This window comes from Trachemys scripta, chromosome 10 (genome assembly GCF_013100865.1).
Source record: "Trachemys scripta elegans isolate TJP31775 chromosome 10, CAS_Tse_1.0, whole genome shotgun sequence".
NCBI classification, from domain to species: domain Eukaryota; kingdom Metazoa; phylum Chordata; order Testudines; family Emydidae; genus Trachemys; species Trachemys scripta.
In genome coordinates, this window is record NC_048307.1 from 48,979,056 (window position 1) to 49,004,058 (window position 25,003).

The following is a 25,003-nucleotide window of genomic DNA, read 5'->3' on the forward strand; positions in this document are numbered from 1 at the left end:
CCTCATAGCTTGGCTGATTTACACCAGCTGAGGACTTGGCTCATTGGCACTGAACTGCTCTGTGCCTCGGTTTCCCCAGCTGTGCCATGAGGATCATAATATGACCTGCCCAGAGTGGGATGGGCAAAGGGAGGTTAGGCTGTGAGCTTTGGGGCAGAGACTGTCATTATATATGTGAAGAGCACCCCACGCAGTGCTGTCACGCTCTCTACCTGTGCCGGATGGAGCAGGTTCATCTCCCTAGTGCACTGGCCTCACTATGAGGGCCAGGGATGGAGGGCAGGCAACAGCTGGGCCTCCTCCCCGAGCCCCCTGCACTCCTGAGAGCACAGGGGGGCTGATCCAAAGCCTGGTGAAATTTTGGGGGGGGGGTTCCAGCTACTAGGATGGACTTTGGGTCCAGGCACAGGAACGGCTGTTCGGGTGGGGCCCTTGCACTGCTCTTAATTAGGGAATATCCCTGAAGTTCCAGGGTGTTGCAAAACATCCTGAGCCTCCCTCCCCTGACTGCCAGCTGTTCCCCAGGTGCTTTCCCTCCACTCACAAGCCTCTCCCCCGCCTGCCACCCTTTCACACCACACTTCTCCCCTTGCTCACTGAGCAGCCTGCACCTCTCTTCGGCCCTGGGCAACAGCTCCTCTGTCTAAAGGACACAATCACTTGCCCCTCTCCAGAGGTGGAGTTGGTAATCAGAGCCCTGCATCTCCTGCACCCTCTCTGCTGGATCCCCTGCACTCTGGGGGTCAGTACCCTGCCCTGCATGGAGTGCCCCAGAGCACTCGAGGTCAGGATCCAGCGGAGAGACTGCCAGAGAACAGTGCAATTGATGCAAGGTAAAGGGAGGGGGGAAATCTCTCTGCGCCCCCCCCACCCCTGTTTTGCCAGGCATCTTGCTTTGGAGCTAGTTTTGGGGGGCATATCCAGCCATCTTGCCATGCCAGTGACTGCTCTGCACATGGACAACTGTCCACAGAGCTGCTGCACCAAGGTCTCGAAGGGGAGCAGCTTCTCCCTTCTCCTCCCACTGCTCCCCCGACACCCTTGAGGGGCAAGGTCTGTGCTGCCTGTCCATCCACTGCTCCCTGCACTGGTGGAGGGGGGCATGCAGAGGGCAACGGCTGGTGAGGGGAGAAGGTTGGGGGAGAGAGGGGCAGGAGAAAGGAGGAGAAGTTTTTGCAAAAACCTGCCTTAACCCCTCTTATTCCCTCTCCCAGCCCAGACAGCTAAAAGACTAGCAGGCTCCCAGTGCTCGCCACCGGTGCCCCAAGCCATGCAGCACCTGCACCGCTCTTCCCCAACAGGTTGGTTGGGGGGGGAGGGACAGTAAATCTCAGGCATCCATGACTCAGGGGGATTTGGGTTAAAAATAGGCTAGAAGCTGCTGGAGGTTTTTCCAACCATCGGACAGCAACTTCCCGACTCTGAACAGGAGATGGTGTCTCGTACACGCAGCTCAGAATGTCACATTAGTGTTAAACGAGGGGAAAAACCAGAGTGGAAAAGGGAGCGAGCGAGATGGGGCTGCGCTGCAGTTTATTCCTTTTGGTTTACGCTCTGATACTTTATGGTTAATTACACCCTGACATGCACAAAGGGGAAAAAAGGATTTTAAAAAAGCTTTTAAAAAAATTACCTTCCATGAAATATTCAGGACATGCTGCTCCTTTTTTAAAAAAGTGGCGTAATTACTCCTGCAAGGCTTTTTCCAATTCTCCGGATTTCACTGCATTTGGAGAGAGGCAGAAGAAACATTTGTCCTTGTTAACACAGAGAGGTGCTGGGTGGGGGGAGGTTGTACCGATTAGGAGGGAAGTTACCATATTAAAATAATGTAAGTGGGGAGTTGGTGCCAACACACTCCATGGTGTCTGGGAATCTGGATTGTGGTGTGGTTGGAGGGAGAGGGTGTTTAGCTGTGCAAAGGATATCTTACCATCTGAGTGCACTAGGGTCTGCGCTGGTAGTGCACTGGTGATGGGGATCCCATCCCACGAGCGCACTAGGATCTGCACTGGCATTGTTCAGCTGTGTAGCACAGTGTGTATGATGGGGACGCACAGAGGGCAGATGTCCAGGACACAGAGCTTACATTACTGAGAGCCAAGGGCTGTTTTACTATGAGGAAACACTTGACATTTAATTGGAGACCAACTGCCGGCAGATCCCCTGTGTTCCTTGGTGGCCTGTTAATAGCTTTTGGGCCACGGGTGTGATGGTGTGCTCACTGCATTCCCACGCCCTCAAACAGAATGGCAGCTCCTGAAATGGCAGGCCACGCCTCCAGATGTCACGTCAGTCAATGCTGTGTATTTCTAGAGCACTTTTCAGCCGAGGCTCTCAAAGCACTTGGCAGAAGTGGGTAGGTGTCATTATCCGCGTGTGATAGGTGGGGGGAAGCTGAGGCGGAGGAGGCCCCATCTAGAAGAGTAACAAGGAAGTGTTAGCATGATTGTCTGCCATGGGTAGGAGTGGGGGGTTTGATTGCAGCCGTGCTGTCACCATGCTAGAGAGCAGTCCCGTCATAACACCGATACCCCAAAGCGTGGGAAGGTGCCATGCTAAGTTAGCATAGACGGGCCCAAAAAGCTGGTGGTCCCGTCTCCTCTGAAACATGCTGCTAGAAATGGTACCAGGGGGTTCCCATTCATTGCTCACTCTACAGGTACAAGGCTGGGTTTTCAAGCCGCCAACACTGCAGACTCACTCCAGGTTTGGAGTTGTCTGCCTCAAGCATCAGCACCCCTGCCACCAAAGGTGGGTGAGAGGGGTAGGTAGGACACCACTGAGGTGAGCCACTGTGTACACCCCCGGGGAAATGGTCTGCTGTTGGAGCTATTCCCTTGGTGCTATGGGAGCCAGAATTAGAATTGAGTTCACTCTTTCTTAGCTGTATTGGTGCTGCAGGGTGAATAGGAGTAGAAACAACTATTTTGTCACTAAATTCAGCAACTGTGACTCAGGAGGGAGCAGAATGCTGAATGAGAAAGTGCTGTCTTTATAGTCACTTTACTGACCCCAGCCATGATTTAAGGGACCATCCCAAGGTCACACAGGGAGTCATTGGAATAGACCCCCAGTCCCCGGACTTGCAGCCTCTGGGACTAGTCACAGCATTGCCTCTGTGACGAAGGCAGGGGGAGTTAAACACTCAAATCAGGGAGCCTTTTCAGTACCACAGCATATCCCACGATTCCAGCCTGCCCCCCTCCGTGTGCTGGAGTGGGGGAAAGGAGGTGGCTGGCATTTTATGAATTAATCAAAGACAATGGTGTTTGGTAGAGCAGTTGATTTAAAGAGCCCTTTGCAAGCATGTGTGTAATATGATTTCTTATCCCAGCCTGGCTCTGCGTGCGCCTGCCAATAGGAACTGTTCCAGCTCACAGCCACATCCTGGGGAGACAGGCAGAGTGTTCTTTTCATCTACAAATAAAACAAACAGGAACAAAGAAGACAATAATATTGACTTTCATCATTGATATTCCCATTTATCTCAGTAATAATTAGTAATTCTATCGCCGTGAAGGCCTAGCTCATAATCTCATTGTTTCATGGGAGCTTTTTAGTGTCATCGCAGACAATAATGACACATACAGCTTTGGGGGGGGGAGGGAAAAGAAGGATGGGGGCAGACAAACGGGGAGAGGGAGACTAGAGGGAGGAAGGGGAGGATGGAAAGGAGACAGAGATGGGAAATGAGATGCAGGAGACTTGACTGCAAAATCCAAGCCAGGGGGAGAGAGACGTGCACCTGGCAGAGGAACAATGGCTGAGGGAAAGAGAAATAGACTCAGGAGAGGGGGCGAAGAAGCCAGCAAGGCAGGAAAGGGAGAGCCAAGGGGGGAGCGAAGCGGCGCTGGCTTGGTAAGAAGCTGTAGCTGGGGGAATGTGGAGAGGCTGGAGCAGTCTGTGGAGACTTCTCTTGCTCCTGCTTCCCCCAAACAACTAAATCTGAGCTGACAGCTGCTTGTTAAGAGAAGCTGAAGAGAGAGGGGTTCATCGGCAGCCATCCGGATTGCTTTGCCAAGTGCTATGTGCTGACAATGCCCGGGAACAGGTGGGGAGAGGAAGGCCCCTGGCCATTGTTCCTTCCTTAGAATCATAGAATTCCTTGGACTGCTGTCTGCAGTAAACACATGGGTATCAAAGAGACTTGGGGAAAGGGACCACAGCTGCTTCATCCTGTTAGCGCTGGCTGCGGCTGTCACCTCCCGTGGCCAGCAGGAGCCTTTGAAGTGAGAACCCCCAAATCTCAATGCACAGTGCAGGCCAGCTTTAGGGGGTGTAGAACACAGCGCTGTGGTGTGAGGGGCGATGCCATGGGCCAAATGCAGCCCTGGGCTCCCAAGGGGGCTGGCACCATATGGGGGGGGATTTGGCCAAGTGGGTGCTGTATTGCTGTGGGCTGTAGCTGAGATTGCAGCTCCCGTAGCTGGCGGAGACAAGGCTGTTATGGGAACCCGGGCACAGAAGTGCTGAAGGCCAGAAATCCAGGAGGGCTCAGCACCTGCAGACAGAGCCAGGGTTTCTAAAGAGCTCCACTCCCATTTGGACACCTCAGTGAAGGGACCTGGTTTCAAAGGGGCTCAGAACTGAGCAGCTTCCTTTGTTCTCCTGGGGGGAGGGGGAAGGGCTCCCCATTGTTCTCGGGGGGGGGTCGAAGAGGAAGAAGTCTCCGCTGTTCTCAGCAGGAGCTGCTGGGTATGAGTACTTTCAGAAGTCAGGCCCTGAGTGCCCAAGCGTTTCATGGTGTTCCTACCTGGCTGTTCATGTCATGGCTCCATGTTAGTACCCTGGTGTTGCATTTAGCATCAGGGCGCTGTGAGCAGTTAGTGTCGGGATTGCCTCGCCCGAGTCCAGGTGCTGTAGGGTGGCCACTAGAGCTGTGATTTCAGCTCATTCTATCCCTTGAGTTTTGCTTCTGAGATTTAATTTTGAACCATCCCCAAACCTCAGTTCAAAGCACCAAGTTGAGTGATTTTGGAGTTTGTAATGAAACCTCCAAGCAGGCGAATCTGGAAGCTCTGCCCAGCTGTGATGGCAGAGAGGGGCCCCAGCCCCAAAGTTCAGAGCAGGATGCAAATTTTCCCTAAGTTCAAGAGTGCTTGGTTTCAGGGTTTTGGGTTGTTCCAGTGTAGACATAAGAGTTTGTGCCAACTTTCTCCAGCTGTCAAAGGTTGTTTTGATTCCATCCCATCATTACAGCATTTAACAGGTACCAGACAAGAGGCTGTACAGGCATTAACAATACCCTCCCAGTCCTTGTCTGAGATGAGTACAATGATTATTATGACCCCCATTTTAAAGAGGGGGAACAGAGACACAGAGAGGTTAAGTGATTTTCCCAGGGCCACATAGGGCATCAGTGTCGGAGCCAGGAATAGAATTCATCTCCACCTTCCAGTCCTGCACTTACTTCCTGTGTTGGGGTGTTTGCACAGCTAGGCCAATTAACCTCAGAGACTGCACCTGGTGGAGAGTGGGCTTGATTAAAAGTGACTAGTAGCTGATAGAGCCCAGCTGGGGGAGATGCTGGCTAAGGGATAAAGCCAGGAAGTTTGCAGCAGACAGAGGCTGCAGTAGGGAAGTCAGCTGTTGCTCTTGGGCGCTGATGGAAGGGTTTACCCTGAAGCCTGGAGAAAAAGCCTGTGGGAGTGGAGTAGGAAGCAGCTCAGGGAATGAGTGGTGAGGTTAGAGATTGTGTAGAAGTGGGCTGCTGATTGTAGGATCCCTGGGCTGGAACCAGCAGTAGCAGGTGAGTCAGGTTCTCCTACAAGTCCCTGGGAAGTGGCACAGGATTATAGAACCCACCAAAAGGACAGCTGGTCTGGAGGGACTTTGGTACCCCAGGAAGGGGGAAGTATATGGTGACCAAGCTGGAGGGCTGAGTCGCAAAGAGAGGGAGCACCCCAAGTTGCAGAGAGATGCAGGCCGCTGTGTGAGTGAATGATGGAAGTGGATGCTAGATTGGACAAGAGCTGCTTCCCCAGATACAGCTATGAGGGGTGCCCCAGCAATTAGCAGAGAACCCTGTGATGCTTACTCCCTATTCCAGCCTGCCTCTCCAGCTAGCCCATCTCCTGATTTTGAGAGAGTTGTATCATATGCTGCAAGCAAAATTTTCATGTCCGTGAAAGCATCAGCAGATCTCTGCAGGGACCTGCATCAGCATGAGCTTGTGAAGCCATGTGATTGCCTGCCATGGTGCAGCAAGAGTCTTGCAACAATGTGATGCAAATGACAGTGTTATGATGTCACTACTAGTTTGGCTCGGAGAAGAAATGTACATAGGTGATGCAGCCCAGGGGTGAGCCCAACCATTGTCAGGTTTGTGGGGGGAGCCAGACGTTTCAGAGGAGATGGTGTGGGGGACTCTGAGGGAATAGCCGATATAAAGGAGTCAGGGTTTCCCACAGCTTCCACTCCATTTCAGCTTCTAACCAGCTCATGGTGAAAAAAGTCTGCTGTGCTTTTCCCTTCCTCATTCTCTGGCCTATTTATAAAAAATCCTTTCTGTGCTCCCTAAAATAAACTCACTTTGCACTTGGAGTGAACAATACAGTGCACCCGGGCTGCAGGAGCAAGGGAACCAGTCCTGCTCCCCCTGCCGTATGGCCATAGAGAGGAGAAAGGTAATCCATTAGGGAACAGGGAATGGGGGGAGGGCTTGGAAGAAGTTGGCTCTCCTGATAGTTGCTCTGTTTTCTCCTGACTGCTCTGTGCATCATCCCAAATTGGTCTGGGGGCCTGTTTCCTGCATCTATTTTTGTGTCGCTCCATTAAATTCAGATCCCTACCTCGGGTTTGAAAGATGGTTTCCGGTACACAAAGTCCCAAGCATTATCAATTCCACAGGAACCGCTGTCACGGCAGCCGCAGGGACCAGCGAGCAGCGAATGCAAATGCAGGGCAGTGTTTTTATTAGGATTTAAATGAGTTTAGGGCTGTTTAGAATTACAATGCGATTTGAGTCAGGAGGGGCTTATAAAACTGGTACAGGTTCATATATTATACAACAAATGTGCTAAACCCCATGACTCCAGCCCGAGTGCATTTCTGTAGCAAGCCAGGGAAACAAACTTGCCTCTGTCAGAATTCCACCAGATCTTCTGGGCTCAGGGATTTGGCCCTTCTCTGGTGGGGCCAAGGAAGTGGCTGCTCCGGGTGAGGCCCAGCCGTTCTGCCAGCTGAAGGCAGTGATGGTTCCAAGCATGGAGCGCATATAGAATGGAGCCTCCGTTTTGTGCACATACACACAAAAATAATAAGCGCCATGGAATTCAGCCGGCGCAACGGTCTATGCTTCACGGAGCCCTGGAAGGAGAATAGCAAGGGGCACTGCAGGCTGGAATGAAGGCGCAATGGCCATGCTGCAGCAGGGTTGGTAGATTGCACAATATCTGCTTGTATTATGCCTGGCCCAAGCCAAGCAATTCTTCCTTCACTTATGTGAGCACTAAAAGCTTGCTTCCAAAGCCCTCAGAAGTCAGTGGAAAGTAGGGTTGCCAATTTGGGTTGGATGTATTCCTGGAGGTTTCATCACATGACATATTCTTTAATTAAAGATTAATCATTAATTCCTGGAGACTCCAGGACAATCCTGGAGAGTTGGCAAGCCAAAGGCTCACAATGCCTCCAGTGGGCTTTGCATCAGGCCCTATCTTCATACCCTCTCTGGCTGTCTTGTGCGCACACACATACACAGGAGGTTTTAGAAAGGAAGGGGAAGGTTTTAGATATGCAAAAAGTCAGTGCCATGGTGGGGGTGGGCTCTGCAGCACCCCCAGGGTCCTTCCTGTGAGCTGCTACATTGTCTCCTTTGAAGACAGGAACCTGGGGTGCATCGGAGCCCCAGGGAGACTGATTGCTGCAGCTCAGCAGTGGGAAGTATCTACCAGGTGAGAGGTAGGCTGAAGAAAGGCCCCTCAAGAGGCTGTAGAGGCCGGGGAAGGGCGGGGGGGGGGTGTGTCACGAGTTGCACTGCGGAGCTGGGATTCTCTCATCTTCAGTTGGATGAGTGTCAACTGTTGCCATTTGGGTTTGAAACGTGCCCTGCTGCCGGCAATGCCCAACACTGCATTTCCAGCCTATTGAGTGAGCGCTTTCCAAAACCACAGCCTGATGTTTCCATGCACAAATCATGTCACCGGCCACTGAAATGCAGCTGCTGTTTCACTGTCAACAGTCCCATACACAACAGTGCAGAAGGCTACTGCATCCCACTGAAAGTGCGGGGGAAATTTGCATAGGCAGACTGGTGCAACTCAAACTCAAACCAGGAGGGCACTGGGGCGCTGGGTCTGACAACCTTGCAAAATACCTTTGCAGCTTGAAAAAAGATTGGAAGCTTTAATACCCATATTGATTTTACTCCTTGCCCAAAACTAAGTAGCCCTAATTCTCTTCTCATAACATTACACTGATCTCCAGTGGAGTCGCTCCTGATTTACACCGCTGAGAGAAGAATCAGGTTTCCAGCACCATTGGTTTCGAAGGAAAGGCACCATCTACTGAAACTCCCACACCACTCTGACAGCTGCTAAGTTTTCTTTGATGGCTTCCCATCCAAGTACTGACTAGGCCCAACTCTGCTTAGCTAAGGAGATCAGATGAGAGCACAGCCCAAGGGAATAAGGTTGTTATCTCATTGGTGCTATTTAATAAATACCTTTGTATAATAAACGGGGCATATATGTATGGCGGTAGGGGAGAAAGAGCGAGCAAATACTACAGGCATAACTGGGCTGTACACATTGCCAAAGAGTTCATGATGCCTAGATACAATGGTGATGGGGAAATTAAAAATGCCTGGATCCATTCAATTAGCAAGTACAAGAAGGAAAGGGAAGTTTGAGTCACTAGCTCATTATGGTGTTTTTTCATGGTCTCTGTGATGGCACTACTGTGTTAGGCTTTTGATCTCTGAATGATATAGCTGAATATGTGAATGAGAACAATATGGTTGTATTGAAATCCTAGAGAAAACCCTCTTTGTGCCCCCCTGCATGTTTGTTTGTGAAAGAGTCTGCTTCGTTGGAAGAAACAGACGAGAGAAGCATGGGAGGGTGGGAGTGAGATGGCTTTGAAGCTTACAACGACATTTCAGGACTGTTATGAACATCTTGTCTGTGGTGAGATAGCGACATCAGAGGCAACTCAGCCAATCATCTGATACATGGTACCTTAGTTCTTGTGCTTGCTGGGATCCCATTGGTTAACTTTCTGGGTTTGGCCTGCATTTTATAACAAAACAAAAAAAAAAGTGTGATTTCCCTGTGACCTTGCAGGCATGAGATAACGTCCTCTGCCTATGCTGGGCTGGGAAATATGCTTTGCCTCTGTAGCTGGGTTGCTGCTTCCTGCCTGTTACATCGAGTTGAGAGTTAAGCCAGCCCTTTCTCATGCGTTGGGAACTTTCCCAAAGAACCAGACTGACCCAGCCGCAGAGAGACCTGGAAGGTTTGCAGCAAAAGGCAAAGTCACCTGAAATGGGAGGTTTTCCCATGTCATTAGGAGCTCATTATGAAGGTATGTTTCACGCATTACGTGCTTCCACATGAGGCTCCTTTCCCAGTGAAAGAGGAGGCCCCTGCCCAGCCAGAGGTGAAGGTGGGAATTCATCTTCTGGCGTGTTTCTGATACAAAACAGCCATTTGATTTAATTTCACAGATGAGATGGGATTTGAGGGACACAAAATCGCCCAGATGTTTATGTGAAATGTCATGGGAAGATTGTCACGGGATTGGAACGATTCTGTGCTTAGAACAAACCTACCACTCATCACTAGAAAGATCCCCTGGAAGCTAAAGGAAGGTTGGTCTTGTAGATAAGGCATTATACTTGGAGTCCGAGTTCATTTCCCAGTTCTGCCGCAAACTTCCTGTGTGACCTTGGGTGAGTCACTTAATCTCTGACTCCGTTCCTGTCTGTAAAATAGGGATAATGGCACTTCCCTGCCTCCGGGGGGCTCATTAATGTTTAAGGTGCTCTGATACTGGGATAATGCGGGCCATATAAATAATGAAAGTAGATAGACCGGAGGAGAGTGCTGATGAGAAATTCCCTGCCCAGCTCTATGAGATAAACAGTCTTCCCACTATGCCAGGGCGAGAGGCTTAGCTCAGTCCTTGATGTAACATGCCATGTTCTATATGCTGCAATCCTCAGGCCCAATGGGAGTGTATGTGAATGGTGAATGTCCTGGCTTTCGGTGCAGTCCCAGGGTAGGGGTTGGACACACTGGCTAAGCATTAGCCATTTTTAGCATTTTTAGAGAGGTTGGAAGCACAACTCCCATTCACTGTGCATCCAAATGCCAGCCTGATGAACTCCCCCCTTTAAACAACAACTGCAGTAATAGCTCTCACCTTTGCCATGTAGAACCCGTGTAGAAGACTCCGGGGACAGGCAGAACAACGGGGCAGAGAGGAGATTTACATCACATACACAAGTCACCTGGATCAAAGAGACCTCAACAGGCAACATCCAGCAAATAGCTTTTAAAGCCGAACCCTGGAGCAGGAAAATGTGCACAAGGGAATAATTTTCTTTCCAGATCAGCCCTTTCATAACCAACTGTGTCAATTTGACATTCAGGAAACTTTATTTAACACGTTTGTATTCATTTAATAATTTGGCGAATTGCTACATTTTCTAAATACCTTTTTATACACCCAAACTCTGTCCTTGTCTGTGCTTTGTTCTTTTAACATGATTTCATTTGGGTTATTTATTTCCTCTTCTGTCTCTTTGGGAGGATTTGGGGAGCAGGGTGGAGCCCAGGGAACATACAGCTGTGAGCGTGTGTGCATGTTTGTGGAAATGCGTGGGTGCATGTGGGCACAGGTATGTGGGGTTGTAGACATGTCCATACCTGTGTATGTATGTGCAGCACCTAGGTGTGATGCATGTGCATATTAACATGGGCACATGACTATGCGTGTCCGTTTGCACATGTGCCTGCATATGGGTCTTTGAACACACATGTGTGTAGTGTAAGTGTTGGATGTCTTGCTGCTTTGGCAACGTTAGCCTCATCCATGAAGCGCTGTGAGACCAAGAAGGCACGTTGGTTCTATGGACTTAGAAAGTCACAAGTCCCCTCGTTAGGACTTCTGTCTCCAAAGACCAGTTTGAGCTCTGCAGTATAGTTGGGGTGAGGGGAGGGGAACCCAGGAGTCCACGTATTGAGATAGATCCTCAGCTGGTGTAAACTGACATTGCTCCATTGAGGACAGCTGAGGATCTTCCCCCTGAAGTATCTTTGTGAGGGCAGAACCCTGGTCCAGACTCGGAACCTGTAACCTGCTTCTTTACCCATGGAACTGGGAGTAATGCACCAGCCTGGGCTTTTCCCTAAGACTTTGGGCTCGGCTCATGTGGCCAGCAGAAGGGGATAGTTCTGCTTGCTCAGAGGATGTCCCAAACCATGGTGTCCCCAGGGCTGGGCGTGCAAGTAGTGTCTGTTGTGGAGAGCGCCTTCGGGGTACTGCATGTAAGGATCTCCGGGGTACGAACCCTGTGCCTGAGCCAGTCCTAAGCAGCCTTAGCCTCCTGAATCTACCTCCTGTCCAGCCATTTCCCCTGTCGGCAGTGCTCAAGCCATTGTGAAAGGCCCCTTGATAGTGAAATCTCCAGCTCTCATCAGCAGGCTGGCTGCCTCCTCTCCCATCTGCGCGCCCTTCAGATTGCAGCTGCTTGGGGCTGCTGCCTGTGGGGTGGTGGCTGGTAGGATTCGCTCACCCAGCTGCTGAGCCTGTGAATGAGAAGGAAATCGAATGTCACTGCAACCCTTGTGGCTCTGGCATGTAATGCAGCGGCGTGCTTGCCACCTCCTGGGTGCTGGGGGTACCATGCCCAATGGCTTTCACATCACATGAGGAGGTTGCAAGGGGTGAGGTGTTGAGCTGGGAAACTTACTGTCAAGGCACAGAACACCAGGGAGAGGGGGCCCCAGGAAAATGAGTAGGAGACACGTGGAAAAAGGAGTGAGAGAGGTGGGGACCCTGGGAAAAGGGGGAAACGGGGGGAAATAGCAGGGGACAAATCAGGAGAAGGGGAGACACAGGGAAGTGGATCTGGGAGCTGGAGGAAATGGAGCAGGGAAGGTGGGGACATGACTAAATGAAGTTGGGGGGGACTTGGGAGGGGCAGCCAGACTTTCAAAGGACTAAGCTGTCCAGTGCCCTGGGGACCCCCACACTCTCCCATCTGGGTGAGGGACTGATGAGCCCGGTGCTCCATGGGAAGGGGGGGGGGAATCGCTGATTTAGTCCCCACAGACAGAATTTGCTGCCAGGATCTGGGCGTCATGGCTGATGGAGATGATGGAGGAGAAGGGGGAATGGGGGTGCTGACAATTAGCTTTTAATTGGACCAATTACAGAGCAAGCTGGTGACTCGCAATTTGCACCCTTTTTCTCCCCCATGGCCTCCCTGTGTGGATGGTTTGTACTGGGGGGAGCAGGCCCCGGTTCCCTTGTGCCTGTGTGTGGAGAGAGATGGGGGAATGCCCAGGGCCTTGCCTGGGTGCTTTCCCTGAGCTGCCCGGAGAGGCGCCCAGGCTGGAGCTAGCAGGCACTGCATTGCTGAGTGTCGCTGGCCAGCTGCTCCGTGCTCTGCAGTGCTTAACAAACCCTCACGCTGGCGTTGGGATCTTTGAAAGGAACCGAAGGGCTAGACTGTACCGTGGTTCAATCTGCCCTGAGCAAGGGGCGGCATGTGACTGCACCAGCCCGCCGAGCCCTTGGGGACTCAGTCATGATTCCTGCACAGCTGCCCTCTTGCTCTGGGCAGGGGGGTGGGGGTGTCGAGGTAAGTTTCTTCACCCCTTTCAGGGAGCATCTTACGCCCTACTGGGCACCCGGCCAGCTACTCCACCTGCTGTGTAGGAGGGATGGGGCCAGAACACGCCCACTCCCTGCCCAATGGCTCACAGTAGCTCCACACTCCCAGTTCAGCTCAGAGTCTCAATCTGAGCAGGGGCAGCAGGGGGAGCCTGCTTCGCTGTGTGGCTGAGCGGGAGCTGGAGCACTATGAGACCATTGCTTGTGCAGCGTGACGCCGGGGATGGTGACTGCCCTCTGTTGGAGGAGGAGGAGGGAGCGTAGGCCTGGTGTCCTGGTCTTGCTCCGATGCAGTAATTGCTAGAGGTGGATGGACCCAGGCTGGGAACATGGTTTAAGTTTGAGTTTGGGGTTTTCATCTAACTCTTTGACATCCCCTGACTCATTCCTCCCCCTGCACACACCCTAATTTCACACCCCCAAACAGAAAGGGCGATGTAATTACAACCACATATTTCTAGCTAAACAGAAGCTTGTGGTAGGTAAACACTAGGGAGTCTTGTTTAAAGATAATTCATGTTCTGACGCTATGACAACTGGGGGGATGTGATTAAAATAAATTGTGCAGAGCCCAAAGGCTGAATTTCTGCCCTGCAGCAACCTGGTTTGGGATTAGGAGTGGACGCTGGGCTAGTGGGTGTACCCCATTCATGGGGGAGTTGTCCCTTCCTGTGACAGGCAGCCATGGGGTCTGGCTTTTCTTCCCCTTTGGCAACACTTGTACAGCTTGTGATGTGTTATTTCACCAAGCTGGGGGGTGGGAACCTGTAACCACACACCCTGTCATGTGTTATTGCATGAAGAGGTGTAGGGGTGTGTGGGTGGATGTGTCTAATCACACACCCTATGATGTGTTATTGTACCCCAGGGTGTATTTTTGCACCTGAGATGCTTGTGGAAGACCATACCCCCTGCACCACAAATGAATGGAGGGAGGTTACTAGTGGAGTTCCTAAGGGATTGGTCATGCGACAAGACACTTTTATTAATGGTCTTGGCACAAAAAGTGGGAGTGTGCTAATAAAATTTGCGGGTGACACACAGTTGTAAGGTATTGCCAATATGGAGGAAGACTGGGATATTATACAAGAAGATCTGGACGACCTTGAAAACTGGAGAAATAGAAATGTGATGAAATTTAATAGTGCAGTGAAAGGTTATGCACTTAGGGACCAACAACAAGACTTTTTTGCTATAAGCTGAGGACTTATCAGTTGGCAGTGACAGAGAAGGAGAAAGACTTGGGTCTATTAGTTGACCACTGGATGATTATGAGTCGTCAATGTGATGTGGCCGTGAAAAAGGCTAATGCAGTCCTAGGATGCATCAGGCGAGGTATTTCCAGTAGAGACAGGGAAGTGTTAGTACCATTACACAGGGCACTGGTGAGACCTCATCTGGAATGCTGTGTGCAATCCTGGTCTCCCATGTTTAAGAAAAACGAATTCAAAGCGGAACAGGTACAGAGAAGAGCAACTATGATGATCTGAGGAAAGGAAAAGCTACCTTATGAGAGGAGACTCAAAGAGCTTGGCTAGTTTAGCCTAACCACAAGAAGGCTGAGGGGAGATACCATTGCTGTCTATAAATACATCAGAGGGATAAATACCAGGAAAGGAGAGGAGTTATTTAAACTGAGCACCAATGTGGACACAAGAACAAATGGATATAAACTGGCCATCAACAAGTTTAGTCTTGAAATTAGAGGAAGGTTTCTAACCATCAGAGGAGTGAAGTTCTGAAACAGCCTCCCAAGGGGAGCAGTGGGGGCAAAAAACCTAACTGATGGTATGACAGAACTGCCTACAGTGGCGTATAGCTGATCTGCGACTGCTAGTAGCAAATATCCCCAATGACCAGTGATGGGATGCTAGATGGGGAGGGCTCTGAGTTACTACAGAGAATTCTTTCCCAGGTGTCTGGCTGGTGGGTCTTGTCAACATGGTCAGGGTCTAACTGATCACCATATTTGGGGTTGGGAATTAATTTTCCCTCAGGTCAGATTTGCAGAGACCCTGGGGATTTTCTCCTTCCTCTGCAGCGTGCGGCATTGGTCACTTGCAGGTTTACACTAGTGTAAATGGTGGATTCTCTCTAACTTGAAGTCTGTAAATCATGATTTGAGGACTTCAGTAATTCAGCCAGAGGTTAGGTGTCTATTACAGGATGGGGTGGGTGAGGTTCTGTAAACAGCAATGTGCTGGAGGTCAGACTAGATCAGCAATTCTCTAACTGTGGGTCGGGACCCAGGGCCGGCTCTGGCTTTTTTGCTGCCCTAGGCAGAGCCACCCGCCGCGCCCCCCACCCCCCCCAACGCGGAGGGTGGACAGCCCCCGGGAGCCAGAGCACCGGGAGGAGGGCGGAGAGCCCGGCCGGGGCTCTCCGCTCTCCTCGGTGGCCAGAGCGCCGGGGGGAGGGCGGTGAGCCCCCGGTGGCCAGAGCGCCGGGAGGAGGGCGGAGAGCCCCCGGCGGCCAGAGCACTGGGGGGAGGGCGGCGAGCCCGCCGCGGCTCGCCGCTCTCCCCGACCGGCCGGCGCGCCGGGGGGAGGGCAGCGAGCCCGGCCGGGGCCCCGCTCTCCCCGACTGGTCGGAGCACCAGGGGGAGGGCGGCGAGCCCACTGCGGCTCCGCTCTCCCCGGCGGCCGGAGCGCTGCGGGGAGGGCGGCGAGCCCAGTCGCGGCCCCGCTCTCAGGCCGGAGCGCCCCGCCGCGCCGCCCCCCTCCAGGCGCCGCCCCAAGCACATGCTTGATGGGCTGGTGCCTGGAGCCGGCCCTGTCGGGACCCCAAAGTGGGTCTCCATCCCATTTTAATGGGGTTGCCAGGGCTGATGTTAGACTTGCTGGGGCCTGGGATTGAAGGCCGAGCCCCACCGTTCAGGCCAAAGCCCAAGGGCTTCAGCCTGGGGTGGAAGATCTAAGGTTACAGGCTGAAGCCCTTGGGCTTTGGCCCCTCCCCCAAGGTGGTGGGGCTTGGGTGGACTCAGGCTTCAGTCCCCCATCCTGGGGTTGTGTAGTAATTTTTTGTTGTCAGAAGGGGTTTGCGGTGCAATGAAGTTTGCGAATCCCTGGACTAGATGCTCATGGTGGTTCCTTCTGGCTTAAAATCTGAGTCCAAGACTGTAACTGCACACCGTGTGTGTGTGTGTGTGAGAGAGAGAGAGAGAGAGAGAGACTGTACCTATATACCCTGTGGTGTGTTGTTATACTGAGGGGTGTGTGAGAGACTGTAACTGTTCTCCCTGTGGGGGGTAGGCATGTGTGTGTGTGCGTGTGCATGTTCATGTGTGTATAAGAGACTGTAACTGCACATCCTCTGCTGTGGTGTTGCACCAAGGGGTGTGTGTAATTGTAACCACACACCCTGTGCATAGTGCTCTTGTAATAACTGGCACATCTGCAGTTCCCTGATGTGTGGAAATGCCGTCATTTTGGTTTGAATGTTTTACCATCTTTAAATATATGTGTTGTCAGTCAGACGCCGACAGACAGCTCTGGTGACAAACTCCCAATGCTGAATTATTCCTGTAGGGCCTTGTCATACCCCACCTCTGATCTGGGCTAATCAAGGAAGCTGGTGGCTGCTGCGTAGCAGCAGGATTTGATGGGGTTTGATATCACAACTGTCGCCCCCCTCTCTCATCTCAGAGGGCTGTAGACTCTCTGCTGTATCCTCCTCTTCTCCCTCCCTTCATGGGATTGATAAATCAGGGCTGAGGGCTTCATAACAAGATAGGGGCCTTTGTTCTTTGCTCAGTCTCCCTGCACCACACAGAGGAAAGCAGCTCTTCTTCCCTTGGGATTGTCTCTGCTGGGCCCGTCCCCTCTCTTCCAGCAGTGGCACCTGCCAAGGACAGGCCTGATCGGCTTGTTGTAGGAGCGTGTTTTCGTTATTCGAGACGCAAGGAGATAATAGCATGAGGATTAGCGTTGGATCTTGGCAGTGAAACCCCTCCAACTCTGCTAACAATGTAGATGGGTGTGCGTGTGTATGTAATGGGCAACAGTGGCAGGAACGGATGCAGGGGATCACACCACAAACATGTTGTGTAACGCTGTCTGCAGTGAGTCATACCTGGGGGCTCTATCTCTTTCTTATACTTTGCTAGCACTTGCAGAGCTTGTTGTGCCAATAAAGCTTCCTTGGATTCAGTTGTGTGTGAGATCTTGGTTGTCTCCAACAGTGGGGGTAACTGCTGCGTTTCTTCACTTAGAAGCCAGTGCCACCACCATCAAGATTAAGGGGACCTCTCCCACTGGCTTCAGGAGGCCCAGCAGCTCCCCCTAGGCTGTGGCATTTGTGCTACTGACACTGAGCTAGTCCACCCTTTGTCATTTTATTAATTTCTGAGAGCCAAGGGAGACTCTTCCCCAGCAAGCAAAGAGTTAACACCATTCTACAGTGCATCCCCCTGAATCCACAGCTTCTCATAGCATCCATCTACCATATCAAGCTGCCTGCTATGCCCCAAGCCCATGCTGCATGAAACATCTCTTCCACTGCTGCGTGGAGAGCCCTGTCTGGGCCTGCAGTCTTTACACCTCTAAGTGCACTCTGTAGTTTTCCCTACGCTGTACCAATCCGTCCTCTCTCAACATGTCTTATCTTTCCCTGGCTCCTACCACACTAAAATACTCTCGAGCCAGCACCTTAGTGTTTCGGTACTGAACTGAACGGCATCCTAAGCCATATGGTAGCAAAGCAGTGACCAAACCCAGTAGCAGCTTCACTCACTCCTGGCCTCAGCTGTCTCTGACTGCGACTTTGCCCTATAAACTGGCATGTTTTGAAGCGTAGCTAACCTGCAGTGTAGCACAGCCATTGCTTAACTGCATCAGGCCTGCATCTTAGTACTGCATCTAACACGCAAACACCAGCCTGTCGCACAATTTCTGACAGCCTGGGCTCTAACTGCACAGTGCAGCACAGTCTCTTCCACACTGAACTAAAGGCGAACCTCCACGTGGTTCTATATCATTGCTAGCTACAATTCCAGAAGCCCCAATCAAGGAGCCCATTGCGCTAGGTGCTGCACACGCACAAGAATTAAAAGACAGTCCCTGCCCCAGAGAGTTGCAGCCCGAGCATTTGATGAGAAACAACCAACAGGCAAAGGAGCACAGGGTAATGATGAGGGGATTATGATTAGTCTAAAACGCTGCGGTCACTTCACCAGCTGCCGAGCCACTGTCATGTGTCTTTCAGGCGCCATGGCAGAGGTGAGATTCAAAGAGGCTAATGTAACGCCTGGTGGGTTTTTACAGGGTGCTTCTCCCAATCATGAGGGGTGGTAAGGGAAAAAGAGTGAATCGGTCTGATGGGCAATAAAGATGTATAACAGTAGAGTTTATATCCTGCAGAATTCTTACGCACATATTCCCAAGGATGGTCCCATTCAGAACCTGACTCAAGCCATACTTTCCCATTGCTGCTGCCATTACACTAACTCCCCCATACAGGTATCCGTGGATTCACCCCTTACTAAAAGCCCTTCCCTTCTGACTGCATCCTAGCCCACAGTCGCTGTGAATCACATTTCACAGCCTAGCATGGCATGTTCTGTACATTCTCCGACTCCGCTTTGAACTGCTGGTTGGTGCTACATCTGACTGCACCAGGGCCCATACCGTCCTACTCAGTGCTTAACTTGTGCTAGTGCTAGGGTGACCAGACAGCAAGTATGAAAAATTGGGACAGAGTGTGGGGGGTAATCGGTTCCCATATAAGAAAAAGCCCCAAATATCGGGACTGTCCCTATAAAATTGGGACATCTGGTCACCCTAGCCAGTGCTGAGCCCCGGCACTCTAGGCTTGGCAGTTCATAGCCCCAGCACCTCTAGGCCTGGCAGTCCATAGCCCCAGTACCTCTGGGCTGGCCGCACCGGTTATGAATGTAACAAAATTGCTTGAGTCCCAGCACCTCTGTCATTATAAATTAAGCACTGGTCCTACTGCTGATATTGTGGCTACCTTTGTTCTCCTCCTCCATCCACTGCGGACTCATGTTAACCTGCCATCCTGGTGTTGTGTCTTGCACAGTACACAGTTGCCAACACTAGGGGGAGTTGAGGTGAGGAAAGTTGTCAAGAGCTGTTAAAATTTGCAAGTGAGCTTAAATGAGGAATCCATTTTAATTCTCCTGCCTGCCTGCTTCAGTGAAAATACAACGCCGCAACTCAGAATGGCTCATGTCATATCTGACCACATCCAGCTAATGCACAGGTTGCTGCGGTGTGTGCTGCATCTCTCTGCACCACAGCTGTCCTAAGCCAGGACCACATCTTACTGGAGCTGGCCCCCAAACCCACAGCTTGCTTCAGTATGATTCATGCCTTCCCCCTAACACGCATCTTCTCATGGACTGCACAACGTCTGTGCTTTAAACCACAACTTAGCAAGGCCTGGGCCACATCTAACTGGAGCCTAAACCGCAACCTACCACACTATCTTCACCACACCTAGCTTGCCCTGTGGCATGCCCCGAAACGTGTCTAATTGCATCCTATCCAGATCTTACCATGCTCTCTATCACAGCTGCCTGCTCCTTCCACTTCACCATGACCTCTACCCCTCTCTCAGCCTAATCTACAGCAAGCCAGAGGGTGCAGCAGCACCCCTAGTTCCAGCCCCTATGCATCCCAACACTCCAGTTACAAGCCAGAGGCACGGCTATATGTAGTCTGAATTAACATTTCATAAACCTCCGGGATTTGGATTTTCTCAGCTGCAAGTTTCCTTGATCTTTTCCTCTCCTGGTGAATGTTATGGTGGCAACATATTCAAACAGGGATGTTTCTGAAGGCACAAAGGGCAGTTAGGCATTCAGATCCCATTAGTGCCTTTGAAAATCTTCCCTACAGGCATCCTCTTCTACCGCAGAACACAAAGAGTGCACGAATAGTTAGCCCAGAACTGAGCTCCCATCTGTGCTCGTGAAAGCAGACTAGGTACATCACTAAATATCACTTGCTGCTCTCTGGCCTCCTTCATTCTCCCTCTTCATCCCCCCTCTGTTCTGCAGAGGTTGAATGTAGCTCACTGGACAAATGCTCCAAAATTAGCACTGTCTTGATTGGGTCAGTCAGTAACAGAACTTTTTAACTCTCACTTCAGCCCAGCCTAACCCACAACAATAACAGAGGAGATTTGGATCAGTTTTAGTATTATTATTGCATATTACCATTCGGCCTAGTAATGGACCATGACCTCAGTGTGCTAGGTGCTGTAGAAACACTGAACCAAAAAACTGTCCTTGCCCCAATCTACGTGTAAGAGAAGAGGCATGGAGATAGACAGCTGTACGGGGGAGTACAAGGAAACAATGAGGCAGTATCGGACAGCATACCAAGGCATGGTTTCTGCACATCAGTGGCATAATGGTTGTCAAGTGTTTTGTAGGCGTCCCAGAAAAGGAGAGTTTTAAGGAGGGGTTTGAAGAAGGGGAATGTGTTAGCTCTGCAGATGTTTACGAGGAATGCCCGCCCCCCAGTGTCAGGGGCAGTATGGGAGAAAGCACAACAGGGCTGGTTTGAAAGTTTAACAAGTGGGCAGTGAAGGCTGGCATCACGGGCCGATCCGAGGTGAGTGTTAATATCTCGCTAGTGAATAAGAGATAGTAGGTGAGGTGAGAGTTGACTGAAGGGCCTTGAAAGTGAAGTGTTGGATACATTAGAGAAGAGGCAGCCCGAGGAAGGATGCAAAGAGAGAGGTGACCTAGTCAAAGCAACAGGCTAGGACAGGGGTCTCAAACTCAAATGACCACGAGGGCCACATGAGGACTAGTACATTGGCCCGAGGGCCACATTACTGACACTTCCCCCACACCGCCCTCGGCCCCGCCCCCACTCCACCCCTTCCATGAGGCTTCGTCCCTGCCCCACCTCTTCCCACCCCTTCCCTGCCCCCATTCCAACCCCATGCCCAAAATCCTCATCCCAACTCCACCCCCTCCCTGCCGCCAGGGAGTGCAGGAAGGATGAGGGGTGCGGCAGGGGGTCGGGGTGCAGGAAGAGTGCCACAGGGGGCTCAGGGCAGTGGGTTGAGGTGTGGGGTGCAGGAGGGGTGCGCCAGGGGGTCAGGGCAGGGGATCGGGGTGCAGGAGGGGTGCAGCAGGGGGCTCAGGGCAGTGGGTTGGGGTGCAGGAGGGGTGCGGGGTGCGGCAGGGGATTATGGGCAGAGGGTCGGGTGCAGGGTGCAGCAGGCAGCTCAGGGAAGAGGGTTGGGGTACAGGAGGGGTGCAGGGTGCAGCAGGAGGCTCAGGGCACTGGGTTGGGGTGCAGGAAGCGTGTGGCAGGGGGTCGGGGTGCAGGGTGCGGCAAGGGGCTCAGGGCAGGGGGTTCGACTGCAGGAAGGGTTCAGGGGGCGGGCTCTGGCCCAGCGCGCATCGGGGGCAGGGCAGTCTGCTTGCCTGCCTGCCTGCCTGCCCTGCCCCCGCGCTGCTCCGGGAAGCCGACGGAACCTGGGGAAGGAGGGGCGCGTGTTGCTGTTGCTTCAGGCACCGCCCCCAGCATCTCCCATTGGCCGGGAACGGGGAACCGCGGCCAATGGGAGTTGCTGGGGGCGGTGCCTGATGCAACATCAACACACACCCCTGTGCCTCTCCTCCCCTAGATTCTTTCCGCTTTCCGAAGCGGCGTGGGGGAGCCTGCCCTGCCCCTGGTGCGCGCCACGCCAGAGCCGTTCTAGGTAAACGCTGGGGGGCGGGGCTGTGAGGAGCTCGCGGGCCGCAGAAAATAACCTCGCGGGCCGCGTGCTTGAGACCCCTGGGCTAGGAGAATGGCCTTTGCAGCAGCGTTCTGAGTGGTGATGAGCGGGGCAAGACAGCGTTGGTCGGGGCTAGAGGGAAGGATGTGGCAGGAATCAAGACATGAGAGGAGAGTTTGAGCTGGGTAGGGAAGGCCGTATCTTAGAGATGTGATGCAGAAAGAATCCTCAAGATTTAGACACAGTCTGGATGTGGGGCCCAGAGAGAGGCCCGAGTTGAAGATGACGCCCAGGTGACAGGCGGGAGGAGGGAGAAGGCTTGGGGGAGAAGAGAAAAGCTCTGTTTCAGCCAGGTTGAGGTGACTGCTGGACATCCATGATGAGGTGTCAGAGACAGGCTGAAATTAGCTCTGAGGATGTTTGGATCTTAGGGTTCTGGTTTGGCCTGTCTCTAAAGAATCATCATTTTGCATTTTCTGGGCCTAACCAAAACCTATTGAAGCTAGTGGGAGTCTTTCCATTGGCTTCTGTGAGTTTTGAACCAGGCCCATTGATAGGGCCCCCCAGCAAGGGCGGACCGGCTAAACAGGGCCGACGAGACGGGGCGGGGGGGAAGGGGGGAGCCAGCCCCGGGCCCCCTTCTGGACTTCCGGGCCCCAGTAATTTGTACCGGCTTCCCCCGCCCTCTCGTCGGCCCTGCCCATTGACTGACTATGCCTCGTAACACTCCTACTATATCCCTATTACCCTCAACTGTATCCTGGTCCCCTGCATCTTACCTGTGCCAATGCACTATGACCCCCATGCTGACCACCGCACTGACAGCTTACTGTGGCCTCTGCCTGTACGGGATGCCTGTTTGCCATGGCCTCCGACACCTCTAACAACATCAAGGCCCACAGTTTGCCGCCCCCTATAAGACACCATAGCCCCCAGCTTGCTGCATCCTATTGCCTGGCTCACATCCAGCTGTATCCTCCTAACCCAGCTTCTGCTCCATGGTACTGTCCCAGAGCCCACAGCTCAGCCTGGGCCCTGATGTATCCCCCACTCCATCCTGTGTACTGTGCATCCCTCTGCCGCTACTCTACTGTTTTTCTAAGGACACTATAATTATCATCTTCGTTGCCTCATAAGATTATATTGCTACTGTGCTCTTTCTGCTTTAGTGGAGAGACACACACACCCCTCTGAGGAGCAAGGAGCACCAGTGCCCTTGAAGTGCCTGGTGTCTGATATCTTCATCTTTATTATTTAGAGGCTGTAAAGCGCAGCTCTGCTTGTTTGTTCCTCCGAGGACATGAAATGGAGCTGCTGGGGACAGCTGTGTGACTGGAAACAGTCTGGGCAGGGACCCCAAATTACCACCCTGCAAGAAGGGCGGGGCTAGTTCAGCCAGCCACAGGGGGCTGCAAGTCGAAGGGGGTGTTAGCTGAGGTTTACTGAGCATGCTCTAGAGCAAAGCCCAGGCTGTTGTGTGCTGAGAGCTCTGTGGAGATGTGGGAGCCCTCAGGGAATCACATCTTACCCCTCCCCCCAATCCTTTACCTTGACATGGGCTGAAACACATCCCGGGTTTGGCTTCCTTCTCTTTAGTAGGAAATCTCCATCCTGTAAACACCCCCCTTGTCCCACCATCCCGCCCTCAGCAGATCTAAGTGTCCCCCGGCTGGCATGGCTGAGGAGCAGGAGTATGGGTGCGTGATAGAATGGCTTTGCAGGGATGCGTGCTTTTCCATGCACTGCCTGTGAGAAAGGACATGTAAATGTTGAATCACATGTATTACCAGAGCTCCCACTGCTAGGAAACAAGTAGCCTTTCCTTCCCCTCTTTAATTTCCTGCCAGCCCCAGGCAGCTGGCCCAGTGGCGTCTGTTTTCACCTGCCAGTGCCTTGCTCCTCGCAACTGCCGGCTCCCAAGCGCCAGGCACTGCCTGCTTCAGTTAGCAGGCTCAGCGAGTCGCCTCAGAGAGGCAAAGTAGGCTGGGCATTTGATCCGAGCGCAGCCGCTTTAGCCACCTCCGGAGACAAGCTGGAGGCCCGCTGCTTGTTTTTCCTTCCTCTTTAAAGTTGACACCATGTCTGTTGGATCCCAAGTTGCTGGGATCTCACTGAATCAAACAGCTGGGACTTGATAGGAGGCTCTTTGCCAAAACATGTTTGCACAGCATGGACTAAACTCTGCGTTACCCTTATGAATAAAGCGCTGCAGAATCTCCAGTAATGGTCCCAAACACAGCCACCTCCGGAGGTGATACTGCAGGGTTTGAGCCCTTGTGGTAGAACGATGTCATATTTATTCAAATTCGAGCCATCCCAGCATCCACTGGACCCAGTGCAACACCTGGATTGGTTACTAGGGGGTGGCCTCCTCTTCTTGAATTCTTCCAAAGAGCTGGTGAAGAATATGGATGGATCTTCCCAGGTTTCAATGACAATATAAGTGAAAGTATAGCACTGGGGGCGATTTGCAGTGCTATGTTTCAGGCTGGTATAAATCGGGTTTATGACAGCAATGCCTAGGGACCAATCCAGATCAAGGGCCAATTTTGCTAGGCATTGGACACTGTGCTAGCTTTCCCACTCTGACTCTCTCTTGTATGGGGTCGTAACAGCCTGGCTATAAAAATCCCCATATAGCTGTGACTTGCTGCTTAAGGACATAGGCTATAGGACTGGAGGATGTTATTTGGTTAGATATTTTCCGGTTGGGCTGGCTGGATCTGCCTATGTGTCTGTGCTGCTTAGAGGAGAGAGACAGGATGGGCATGGGTGAGATAATATCTTTTATTGGCCCGACTTCTGTTGGTGGAAGGGACAACAAGCTTTTGAGCTTCCTGGAGCTCTTCTTCGGGTCTGGGAAAGGTAGCCAGAGTGTCAGAGCTAAATACAAGGTGGGGCAGATTGTTAAGCATGCTGTAGGAGGCCACTTAAAATGAAGTGGGCAATTAAGGGTTAGCAGACAGCAGTGTTACAAATTGTTGTAATGGGCCATAAAACCAGTGTCTCTGTTAAGTCCATGGTTTTTAGTGTCCATATGAGCCTGGAACTTAAATTCATAACTCTGCTGGTCACTAAAACCCATGGACTTGATGGTTTTATGGCTCATTACAACATGTAGCACACCCTACTAACCCTCCTTTGCCCAGCAAATGCAGTGGTGTTAATTGACTACTTAATTTTAAGTGGTCTCCTACAACATGTGTGCACCCCTCCTGCTTAACAATCTGTCCCACCTGGTATTTCACTCAGACACTCTGGTTACCTTCCCCAGACGTGAGGAAGAGTTCTTGTCCCTTTCACCAACAGAAGTTGGGCCAATAAAAGACATTCCCTCACCTACCTGATCTCGCTCATATCCTGGGACCAGCCGGGCTACAACACCACTGCAAACTACTTAGAGGAGATTAATTGGATTGTACACAGTTTGTACAGCGCCTAGCACGGTGCGGTCCTGCTC

The 25,003-nt window shown here is 52.0% G+C and overlaps 1 protein-coding gene across 3 annotated transcripts in view; it reads left to right on the plus strand.

Moving 5' to 3' along the window:
• Positions 1-25,003, plus strand: part of LINGO1 (leucine rich repeat and Ig domain containing 1) — a 467,217-nt gene that overhangs the window by 307,548 nt on the left and 134,666 nt on the right. The window contains exon 6 of one of the 3 annotated variants that reach the window (XR_004647509.1): positions 10,379-10,715. The exons of the other annotated variants lie outside the window; for them this stretch is intronic. The gene's annotated coding sequence lies outside the window, so the exon portion shown is untranslated. Of the gene's footprint in view, positions 1-10,378; positions 10,716-25,003 lie in introns of those variants that run through there. 3 annotated transcript variants of the gene reach the window in all.